Consider the following 11,595-nt stretch of genomic DNA (forward strand, 5'->3'; position numbering starts at 1 on the left):
TAGAACCTACACCGAAACGTCGCTCCTCATTGTAATAAAAAGTTGTTCATCCATATATCTTCTCCTTAATTACACATATTTGCTGCCTATTTCAGTACTGAAATGTTTACATCTCTGCTCATTTCACAAACAGCCGACACGTGGTGGCTCCCATGCTTTCCAGTACGCGTGATGGTTCTCAACTCTGTCTACATACAGACATCACAACATGTGCACGTGATGGTTCTCAACGCTGTCTAAACACAGACATCACAACATGTACACGTCATGGTTCTGAGCGCTGTCTACATACATACATCCCAACAGGTACACGTGATGGTTCTGAACGCTGTCTACATACAGACATCAAACATGTACACGTCATGGTTCTGAACGCTGTCTACATACAGACATCAAACATGTGCACGTGATGGTTCTCAACGCTGTCTACACACAGACATCACAACATGTACACGTCATGGTTCTGAGCGCTGTCTAAACACAGACATCAAACATGTACACGTGATGGTTCCGAACTCTGTCTACACACAGACATCACAACATGTACACGTCATGGTTCTGAACGCTGTCTACATACAGACATCACAACATGCCCACGTGATGGTTCCGAACTCTGTCTACACACAGACATCAAACATGTACACGTGATGGTTCTGAACGCTGTTTACATACAGACATCAAACATGTACACGTCATGGTTCTGAACGCTGTCTACATACAGACATCAAAATGTGCACGTGATGGTTCTGAACGCTGTCTACACACAGACATCACAACATGTACACGTCATGGTTCTGAGCGCTGTCTACACACAGACATCACAACATGTACACGTCATGGTTCTGAACGCTGTCTACATACAGACATCACAACAGGTACACGTGATGGTTCTGAACTCTGTCTACACACAGACATCAAACATGTACACGTGATGGTTCTGAACGCTGTCTACATACAGACATCCCAACATGTCCACGTGATGGTTCTGAACTCTGTCTACATACAGACATCAAACATGTGCACGTGATGGTTCTGAACGCTGTCTACATACAGACATCAAACATGTGCACGTGATGGTTCTCAACGCTGTCTACACACAGACATCAAACATGTACACGTCATGGTTCTGAGCGCTGTCTACACACAGACATCAAACATGTACACGTCATGGTTCTGAACGCTGTCTACATACAGACATCAAACATGTACACGTCATGGTTCTGAACGCTGTCTACATACAGACATCACAACATGTAAACGTGATGATTCTGAACGCTGTCTACACACAGACATCAAACATGTACACGTGATGGTTCTGAACGCTGTCTACATACAGACATCCCAACAGGTACACATGATGGTTCTGAACGCTGTCTAAACACAGACATCAAACATGTACACGTCATGGTTCTGAACGCTGTCTACATACAGACATCACAACATGTACACGTGATGATTCTGAACGATGTCTACATACAGACATCAAACATGTACACATGATGGTTCTGAACGCTGTCTACATACAGACATCCCAACAGGTACACATGATGATTCTGAACGCTGTCTACACACAGACATCAAACATGTACACATGATGGTTCTGAACGCTGTCTACACACAGACATCAAACAGCTACATGTGATGGTTCTGAACACTGTCGAAATACAGACATCAAAACATGTGCACGTGATGGTTCTGAACGCTGTCTACATACAGACATCAAACATGTACACATGATGGTTCTGAACGCTGTCTACATACAGACATCAAACATGTACACATGATGATTCTGAACGCTGTCTACATACAGACATCAAACATGTACACATGATGGTTCTGAACGCTGTCTACATACAGACATCAAACATGTACACATGATGGTTCTGAACTCTGTCTACACACAGACATCAAACATGTACACGTCATGGTTCTGAACGCTGTCTACATACAGACATCACAACATGTACACATGATGGTTCTGAACGCTGTCTACATACAGACATTAAACATGTACACATGATGGTTCTGAACGCTGTCTACATACAGACATTAAACATGTACACATGATGGTTCTGAACGCTGTCTACATACAGACATCAAACATGTACACATGATGGTTCTGAACTCTGTCTACACACAGACATCAAACATGTACACATGATGGTTCTGAACGCTGTCTACACACAGACATCAAACATGTACACATGATGATTCTGAACGCTGTCTACACACAGACATCAAACAGCTACATGTGATGGTTCTGAACACTGTCTTCATGCAAAGGACACAGAAGGAATTACAAGGAAAGTTGGTAAGGTCAGTCTACACCAGTTACTGATGAAGAGAAATAGCAGAACGGCTATAACGTGGAGAGTGTATATTTGCATAAGAATACGTGTAATCCGGAGACTGTTTTATCATGTCATAAAGAGCTGTTAATATATATACGTTCTTGCGTGTGTTTACCGTGTTCGTCTATATCATATTTTTTGTCCTCATATGACACATGCTACAAAGTCTGAACCTGAAAAAGAGCATGTTGTCCCATTTGTGATTTAAGGGTAGAAACATAATTTATGTCTTTATCTTTGAAGGTTCTTTGCTGCCCAGCACCGCTAACCGCGTTGGCGACTGCGGGGTCGTGTTGCAGCATGGCCTACACACACCCTAAATCATGGAGGCTTCAGGTAGATATGATCACGATATATTATCTTAAATGGCTTGCCTCCTAGAGTCAGGATCACGTGCGATACCCCATCTCATCAACATACCTGATGAACTCTGGGAAACTCGCACATCATAAAGGTTCGTGTGTTCTGTGAATCCAGGGTTGCGCGACGCGGGTGATATACGTTCGGTTCTACCCAGCCACGTAACGCAGTTTCTAAGAGACGGTTTAACGGGTGAGTGTCAAGGACAAAATAGCCGCTCCCATGTCACAAATGTGGCAAAGGGAGTAGCGAGACGGGAAAGACAGAACAGAGATTGATAGTGTGAGCACCAGCCTTAGCTGCGGTTACCGTATCCCCTCCTCCTTGCCTCGTTCATCTTCCCGAGGCAAGGGAGTTAACTAACTATAAAAGTCCAGTTTCCACCCTTGCCAAACTAGGCTCCAATTATGGAGTTATATTTTGGCTGGACTAACGATTCTGAGCATAGTCCAATCAGAGTCGCTTAACGAAATCTATATCCGGTTCGAAAACTGCTGTGCGGATTTCGGTCGATTGCAGGATTTCCAACTCAGATATTTTCCAAATGTTTTCATGTTTTCAATCCAGGTGCTAACGTGATTTGATGCACTTTGCGAAGTTAGACCGGTTTTATTATAACATAGGTCTTGATCATCAATCAGATGTCTTGACTTGGCGACGCCATTTTGTTTGAAGCAAATGCAAGTGATATGAGAGGTGGAATCTGATTGGTCAATAAGGAGGGACATAAAAGAGACATAACTTCTAATAACCACTGGTGGCGCTACAATCGAGACAAGAAATTCAAGCTGTTATCGTTTCGTGGAGCCGCCATCTTAGTTTTTCAAAACTCGTTTGTTTGTTTTTTCAACCTTGAATCCTTATTCAAAGTTTGCTCTCGGGGAATTCATGAATACAGAGCACTTTAGTGACATGAAGCAAAATTGATTATCAAACGATACGGTAACCGCAGCTAGCGTGATCCTGCGCCGTCGTGATGACAACATCCTGATGATAATTACATTATCTCCCATCTCAGTCGTATGCATATTTAGAAGTCCGTGTGACTCAACTATTTTGATAGAAAAAATAAAATATACATTTGTAATTTCGATCAACAATGTCACCTTAAACAAATATTGTGCAATCCATACATGGTAAATGCATCGGTTACTTGAGAGATAGTGGCAGGGGCACATCTCCCAGTTTAGTGCGCAGTGAACAGCAAATCTGCAAAGGTGCATGTGGTCGTGTATTGTATAGCAAACACTTTGCAGTCTCCTGCAGTGTAGAGATAACGTTGTTTTAGCAGCCCTCTGTGAGAGTTTTAGGGGCACACTGGGTCCATTATACTCTCTGCGTGTTTTAAAAGCCGACTAACAGTTTTAAACTGTGTTGCCTGGCGTATGTGCTTACATGCTAATGTTGTGATAAACAGATAATCAACGACTGGATTGTCTGCTCTAAACTCTATCATGTATAGGCCAACTCCATGTGGCTGTAATATTACAGATGGAAGCGCCAATAAACACCCAGTCACTCACCAGCTCGTTCAGAGACCATATCGGTTGTACTGCCCATTGACGACAGGGACAGTTACAACACTAAGAGACCCGTGAAGAGATAAAACGTTGGTAGTTAGTACATAGAACTACAAGGTAATGTCGCATGTATAAGGTACATGACCCGTGGTGATCCGGGATAGAATAGGTCTTCAGCAACCCATTCTTGTCGTAAAGGGTGACGACTATGCTTGTCGTAAGAGACGACTAACGGGATCGGGCAGTCAGGCTCGCTGACTTGGTTGATGCATGTCATCGTAATCCAGTTTCGTGGATCGATGCTTATGATGTCAATCACTGGATTGTCTGGTCCAGACTCGGTTTTTACAGACCGCCGTTTTAAAGCTGGAATATTGCTGAATGCGGCATTAAACAACAAAGAAACAAACATCAAAATTTAGAATGGTTCTGTTTTCCTTTCAGAAAAAAAGAACTCCTGAGCAGGTATATGTAGCTATCCGCGCATGTACAAAACACTAAAGACAGAATGTATTCAATAAATTACTCCTGAACCTGATTCTATTATGACACGCTTCCTACAACACGATTAGACGACCGAGCGGACACCAATGTTAAAAAGCAAGGTTGCAGGGTCCGCTGTATATGACGTATACATGGGTTCACGTTATCTCCCGCAGCTCCATCTGCCTGCAGCAGCAACACAAATAATCATGGCGGTAGGCCGCGACTTGTTCACTCGCGAATATCTGTTGTCAGTGGGGTGTGTTTGTGAGTGAGTGAGTGAGTTGGGTTTAACGCCGCTTTTAACAGTATTCCAGTTATATCACGACGTGTCAGCTTAATGTCGGAGAAAAGCCCGAGGTGATGCAGGTCTAAGACGTTTACCACTTCGGTGAAACCCAGGAAGCACGGGTATGGTGCTGACAAACCTTGAAACATAATCGGGGCGAACCGTGATTCGAACCCACAATCATAGGTTTCTTGCCCGCCCAAGGGACGCAACTCTGCACAGCGAATCGCGGCGCCTTAGACGACTGGGCCACCTGTGCCCCCGTGGTGTTTATGAGGGCGTGTGTACCAAGATGATAGCGTTTTACCTTGTTTATTGACTAATGCACTGCTGATTCATTCAGAATCTCACCTGGGTGTCTTGTGATATCAAATATATCAACACGAGTAAATAATAGTTTAAAACACCGAGGCTTGCCAAAAGACAAGTGGGTGAGATTTTCTTTATCGTCGATTATAAATGGACTATGCATGCATAGACTCGTTAGTCCAGCCAAACATCACCGATGGGGGGGTCCCAGGGCAATAACGTGCTTTAAGGAAGGTCATGTAGCCCTTTCTCATCCAATGAAAATAGAGATATATAGATTTGTTAAGGTAATAATGTACGTTAAACACACATAACCAGTGTAAAAAGTACAGACAACCAGCTTCAGTGGCAGAGATTAGTGACACCATTTGATTGTAACGTCATTGTAACTGATGGCGTCACAATGGTTTGCAAAGCATTGTGATGATCACACTCCGGCGCAGTGGGGACTTAGCATAACATAATAGCTGGTCGCATGGAACTCTGGGTAGGAGAGTGTGTGATGATGTCACCAAGGAGGACCACACGCAAGAGATATGTTCAGTGGAAGCCGGTTTTTGATGATAAGATTGAATTAGATTCCTTTATATACGAAACTTCTTACCTGAAGTCTTCCGCGTAGGGATGAAGACTTTGTCGATTCGCTGGAGATTATGATGCTTCCATGGCGACTTGGTATGGTCGCACGACGTGAGTACAAGATTCCAAGCCTTGTGGCGTCAATGGGGCAGGTTCTGTTATGTATCCGCACGAGGACCTTAAGGTCGTCAGTGAATAATGGTGAGTGTGCATGGATGTTGCTTTTCGACGGATTTAGCAGTATCAGTGTCCATCGGGCAGATAAACTATCAGAGATAAGCCAGATAAACTAGTGGTTGATCGTATGGGTTACGTTCCGATCAGTCGGGATGCGAAGGCACACGAACTGCAGGTCCTACACTGTTCCACCCAACCCCGGCTTTGCGCGTTTATTACAACAAACACTGGACAGAGTGGGGCTGCCCTAGAATCCCAACAATGGAAGGAATATAAGACCACAAACCGTCCAGACGAATGGTGCAGTTCTTCACGCAATCGTTCTGTACATGACTACCGGGTGAAGAACTTTACAACGGTCTTCTCCAGTGTGACTTCCCATTCATGTCCGATACTATAGACTACAGTGTCCTGATTGCTTGTTCTCCCGTGATTATGTACTGTCTGTACTTGTTGAGCGTTGGTGTTTAATAACCAGGATGTAGCCAGAAGAACACAGCTGGCTGTGTAGCTCACCTGCTCAAAACATAGCGATCCGACTAAACCATGGAATGAAAGCAAACCAACTGTATCCGACTTGTGACCCCTCCTGTTTAGTTCTAAAAAGTAACTCGAACCATGGCGGGTTCGCAGGTTTAAGAAATAAAGTTAGCTTTACCCTCATGTGTAGTGTAATAAAGAATTGTCTTGGCCTGAACAAGTATAGTTAAATCACCATAAAATAAACGACATTAATAAATATTACTGATTATGTTTCTAGGTTTGTTAGCACCATGCCGGTGTTTGTGAGTTTCACCAAAGTGGTAAACGTCATCGACTTGCATCACTTCTCACCTTCCTCTCTCATCAAGCTAACACGACGTGATATAACCGCAACACTGTTCAAAACGGAATTACCAAGTTGGATGGAATACATCCCACATATGGTTGAGCGTTCAATAAAGATATACACTCTAAGCATGGAATGTTGTGTTTTCTGTCAAGCACATGCTGAAACTTATTTATACATTTCCATTGGCTAATACCCCCATCACACCAGACTAGTTCTCAATACGTTCGTAAAAATGTTGTCGAACGGGCCCCAACTGTGTATGAACGTAGTGGACGTAGTAGCAACTTTTGACAGTCTTTTTACGAACTTCATGGACGGGCTCGGGCGGGGAGGGTGCTCTAGAAATATTATTCCGTCCATCCCGTTCTGCAATTAGTCGGATTGACAACGTACTCAAAACAAGAAAGACGTATAACGAACGGAATTGCCGTACTTCGAACGGAATTGTCGTACTTCGAACCTACTAGGGACGTGTTACGACGTGGTGCAGTCGGACATAAATTTCAGTACGTCCATAGGAGTCGGGCCAGGACGCGAATACACACGCACTTGGGACGAGATGAGGACGTAATGCGAACGAGTTAGTCGGGTTAAGAATTAGTTAGAACTGGCTTGGACGTATTGTGAACGGGGTAGAACGAGGTTGAACTGCTTAAAAACGGGTTCAGAACGGCTACAGACGTGCTCGAACTGCTTCGAAACGTTGTCGGGATGAGGTGAACGGGCACATTCACACAATCTGAACTGGATACAAACGGACTGCAGACTGGCTTAGAACGAGATAGACGTATTGAGGACTGCTTATGAACGAACTAGCATCGTATTTTATGCCCAACAACGCGTTCTACCGTGATCACAGCCCGTTCTAGTATTTTGTTTAGAACGGGGTAGAACGGGATAGAACTACTTTGGTGTTCATGTAGGGAATCAAACCTGGGTCTTTGGCGTGACGAGCAAACGCTTTGGTCCCTAGGTTACCCCACCGCCCAGTTTTCAATATATATGTCATCACATTTAAGTTGATTTAAACTCCCCGTAACGCTGTGGTGAATCTAAAACGTCACATTGATGCAACATTATAAGATAGAAGTTACGGACGTCACCGACATACACCAAACGTTGATACAATCTTTCGGGCGACGGGGAAGAATGGGTCCCCATTACCCCATGTCAGAAGAGTCGACTTAGTTAGGATATGTATGTCATCGTACCACGACATCGTTGGTTGTTGTTGGCGTTACGGCTGTCGTTTGTAAGTGTTACAGCATGGGAGTTACGATCGTGCTAGCGGTGGAGTCACGTTCTGAAACCGAGCACATGCAGGCTTCTTCCCAGGCCACCATGATGGCTGTGACTGGATCTAACATTCACTCTATACAATTGTATAGTTGTACTTCACTAATAAACGTGGATTCGAATCCAGGTTCCCCACAATTGTTTCTAGGTTTGTCAACACCATACCACACTTTTCACTAAAGTGGTAAACGTCTGAGACCTGCATCACTTCGGGCGCTTCCCTCACTCAGTAAGCTGACACGCCGTGACATAACTGGAATACTGTTAAAAGCAGCGTTAAACCAAACTCACTCACTCACTCACGCACTTTTAAGGTATCCATTCATTTCGTACAAACATTACTAAATCAAAAGGATAAAACGTTGGTTCCTACTGAGGTAACCTTTACTAAGGGCTTTAGGACATAGAACTACAAGGTAATGTCGCAAGTAAAAGGTACATTGCACACACCGACCGTCTGTTAAGGTGAGCTAACGGTAAGTGTCAATGCATTCGTGTGGGAGAAGGAACAGGTGCCCTTCTCACTACTGGCCAGACCTACAGGTTATCAGCTGCCTACACCTGACACAGTCCACACATACATACGGATGTAACTGTACGCTTGTCATGTTAATTAATCACTCAAAGGACTTATCGCAGCTTTGACTCTAAAACTATACATCTCGTAATTTGAGTCAGAATGAATATTGATTTTCAAGCAGTTTAATTTCTTTCAATTAGAAGCAGAAAAAGGAAAACCATGCTTTGCCATTAATAAATACTTGAAACGAAAATGAAAAATAGTGTCCGTCGACGGAACTCGAGCGGCCAGGCGAGGCAGGTGGGGAACTTATCAAAACCATTTAGGGTTGATAAATTAGATGTTTTCAGTAAAATCAAGCCAGACGTGCATTTGTCCAACTTCATTCAGATAATAAGTACATGTCACAAAGACCCTTGAAATACCTTGAATAACATGAATTAATTGTTACAATATACAAGCAATGGCAACTTTTCCGTACATTTGGATACAGATACAAAAAAAGGAGTGGTGAAAACATCTCACACAGCCAGCAGTCAGTGTGTACCGAGTGGGGACTGCAAGGGGCTGGGAGCAAGTTACCAATGGTGACTATAAAAGAGTTATCGTTCTCCATGCTGATTGCGCTAGTCCAGGTTTTCTCCCAGACTGAGCTAAGGCCAAGGACAACAGAGACAACCACACGGAAATGAAAGGCAAGGAATTTCTGGAGTGTTTGAAAAAAATTGGTCCCCGCTTTGCCTGCCAAGTACGTTATTATCATGGACAATTCACAATACAAGAGGATCCAGACATAAGACGGACATGAGCCCGTGCATGTGGTTGACAATTACATCAAAGGTCAAGTTCACACTGTCTTACAACTTCCCCCTTACCACTGCGACCTAAACCTAACAGAGTTGATATGGGGTATCGTCAAAGGTGGCGTTGGACGATTGAACACAACGTTTAAATTGCGGGATGTTGAAAAGCTAGTAAATGAATCCCTCGGTGCGGTACCAGTGGAGACGTGGCAGCGTTGCGTTACCAAAGTCGTCAACGAGATAGTCAAGATACTGGTCACGTGATGGACTTCAGCAAGTAGCATTCCCTCCTATAGTAGTGGCCATCAGCAGTGACACAAGCAATTCTAACGACGAGGGCTGTCCGAACGAGCGAGACCCGTGAAGATTCCGGGGTAGAATAGGTCTTCAGCAACCCATGCTTGCTGTAAAAGGTGACTATGCTTGTCGTAAACGGCGATTAACGGGATCGGGTGGTCAGGCTCGCTGACTTGGTTGATGCATGTCATCGATCCCAATTCCGTGGATCGATGCTCATGATATTAATCACTGGATTGTCTGGTCCAGACTCGATAATTTTACAGACCGCCGTCATATAGCTGGAATATTGCTGAGTGCGGCGTTAAACAACAAACCAACCAACCAACCGAACGAGCGAGTCAGATTGCGATTAAAATGATCATGAGACGACCCCTCTTATGATGTCATTCTCTGTGCCCTTGTGTTGTACGTGAGTGTTTGCGCTGTTCCTCCTATTGTTGTGCCCCCTTCGTTCAAGGTGTCAACTTGTACACTAACAACATGGCAGTTTCTTTAAGAACTTTTTCCACTGAAGTGATTAAGAGTAACAAACAAACCTTTGTTGGATACAGGGTATTCTTTGCCGTTTACCGTATTGACATTTGATAGACTATTCCCGATTATGAGTTATTTTGCAAGTGTAGGTCCCCTTTATGTTGATTATGCAAGACATGGGGTGGGGTGGCCTAGTGGTTAATGCCTTCACTCGTCATGCGGACGACCGGGTTCAAATTTCACCCCATGTATACAATGTGAGGCCTAATTCTGGTGTCTCCCTGTTTTTTTTCTGTTATAAAAGCGGTGTTATAACCACACTCACTTTGTCATACCAATGTTATACATTTTTGGCGATCAGGTTCAATATGTCTGATGATGCTGGATGATTCTGCTAATAATCTGTTAAACATCAAGCACAGGTAAGTTAAAATACCATGAACAAGTAATAATTATTAAAAAAATCAGGAAGTCTGAACTCATTGAAATGTCTCCAACCAATTGGAATTGATTTAATTATTTTTTAAAAAATGTTAAGCCTTATTAACATCTTATCAACATATTATTTTCTGAATGACTTCATTGTAAGTCTCCAATGAAGGGACCAGGAAGGGGACGTATATTTGCAATGTTTAGTGATGGGTTAGCACTGGTTTAATAACATAATTGGCGACTGGTATTATTAACATTGCACAGTGCTCTTCTGTTCTTTGTAAACAACATATACACAAAGAATATATTTCATCCAGCATGTGCAACCTGTCAAGAGACTTGTCCATTCAAAATAACAGTGCAAAGGCTAAATTTGGTACACAGAGATAAACAAGATCCATAACTGTGTTAACTTGGTATGAAGTCATTACATTTAAGAGCATTACTAATACATGTACCTGCTTAGCCGAGTTTAGCAACGAATAAATACCATTTAGACACCCTTCAAAGTTTAATAACATTTCCAACAGACGATCGAATATATATCACGAGATTGAGGAATGTTTTGGGACATATCTGTGACAGTTGTCTTACTTTACAATACCATACGTTGTAGTAGGTGTAGAAAGTCGTCACATGTCTAACATGGGAATTGAAGGGAGATAACTCCCCACCACCACCCCCCCCTTCCCTTTATGTGTCTGTTACACTGCCATGTACTGCAACACAATAATGAGAGGATGTCCGATTCACTTTCCAAATGATAAATATGTGCAAAGGTAAAGATCACAGCAAATGATCTCAACAAACACCATACTCTTAAGCATAACCCCATAAACAAATAACAAGAAACCCAAATCTGTACTCTAT

This window comes from Haliotis cracherodii, unplaced genomic scaffold (assembly GCF_022045235.1).
Source record: "Haliotis cracherodii isolate W230 unplaced genomic scaffold, xgHalCrac1.p SCAF_18, whole genome shotgun sequence".
Taxonomy (NCBI): Eukaryota; Metazoa; Mollusca; class Gastropoda; order Lepetellida; family Haliotidae; genus Haliotis; species Haliotis cracherodii.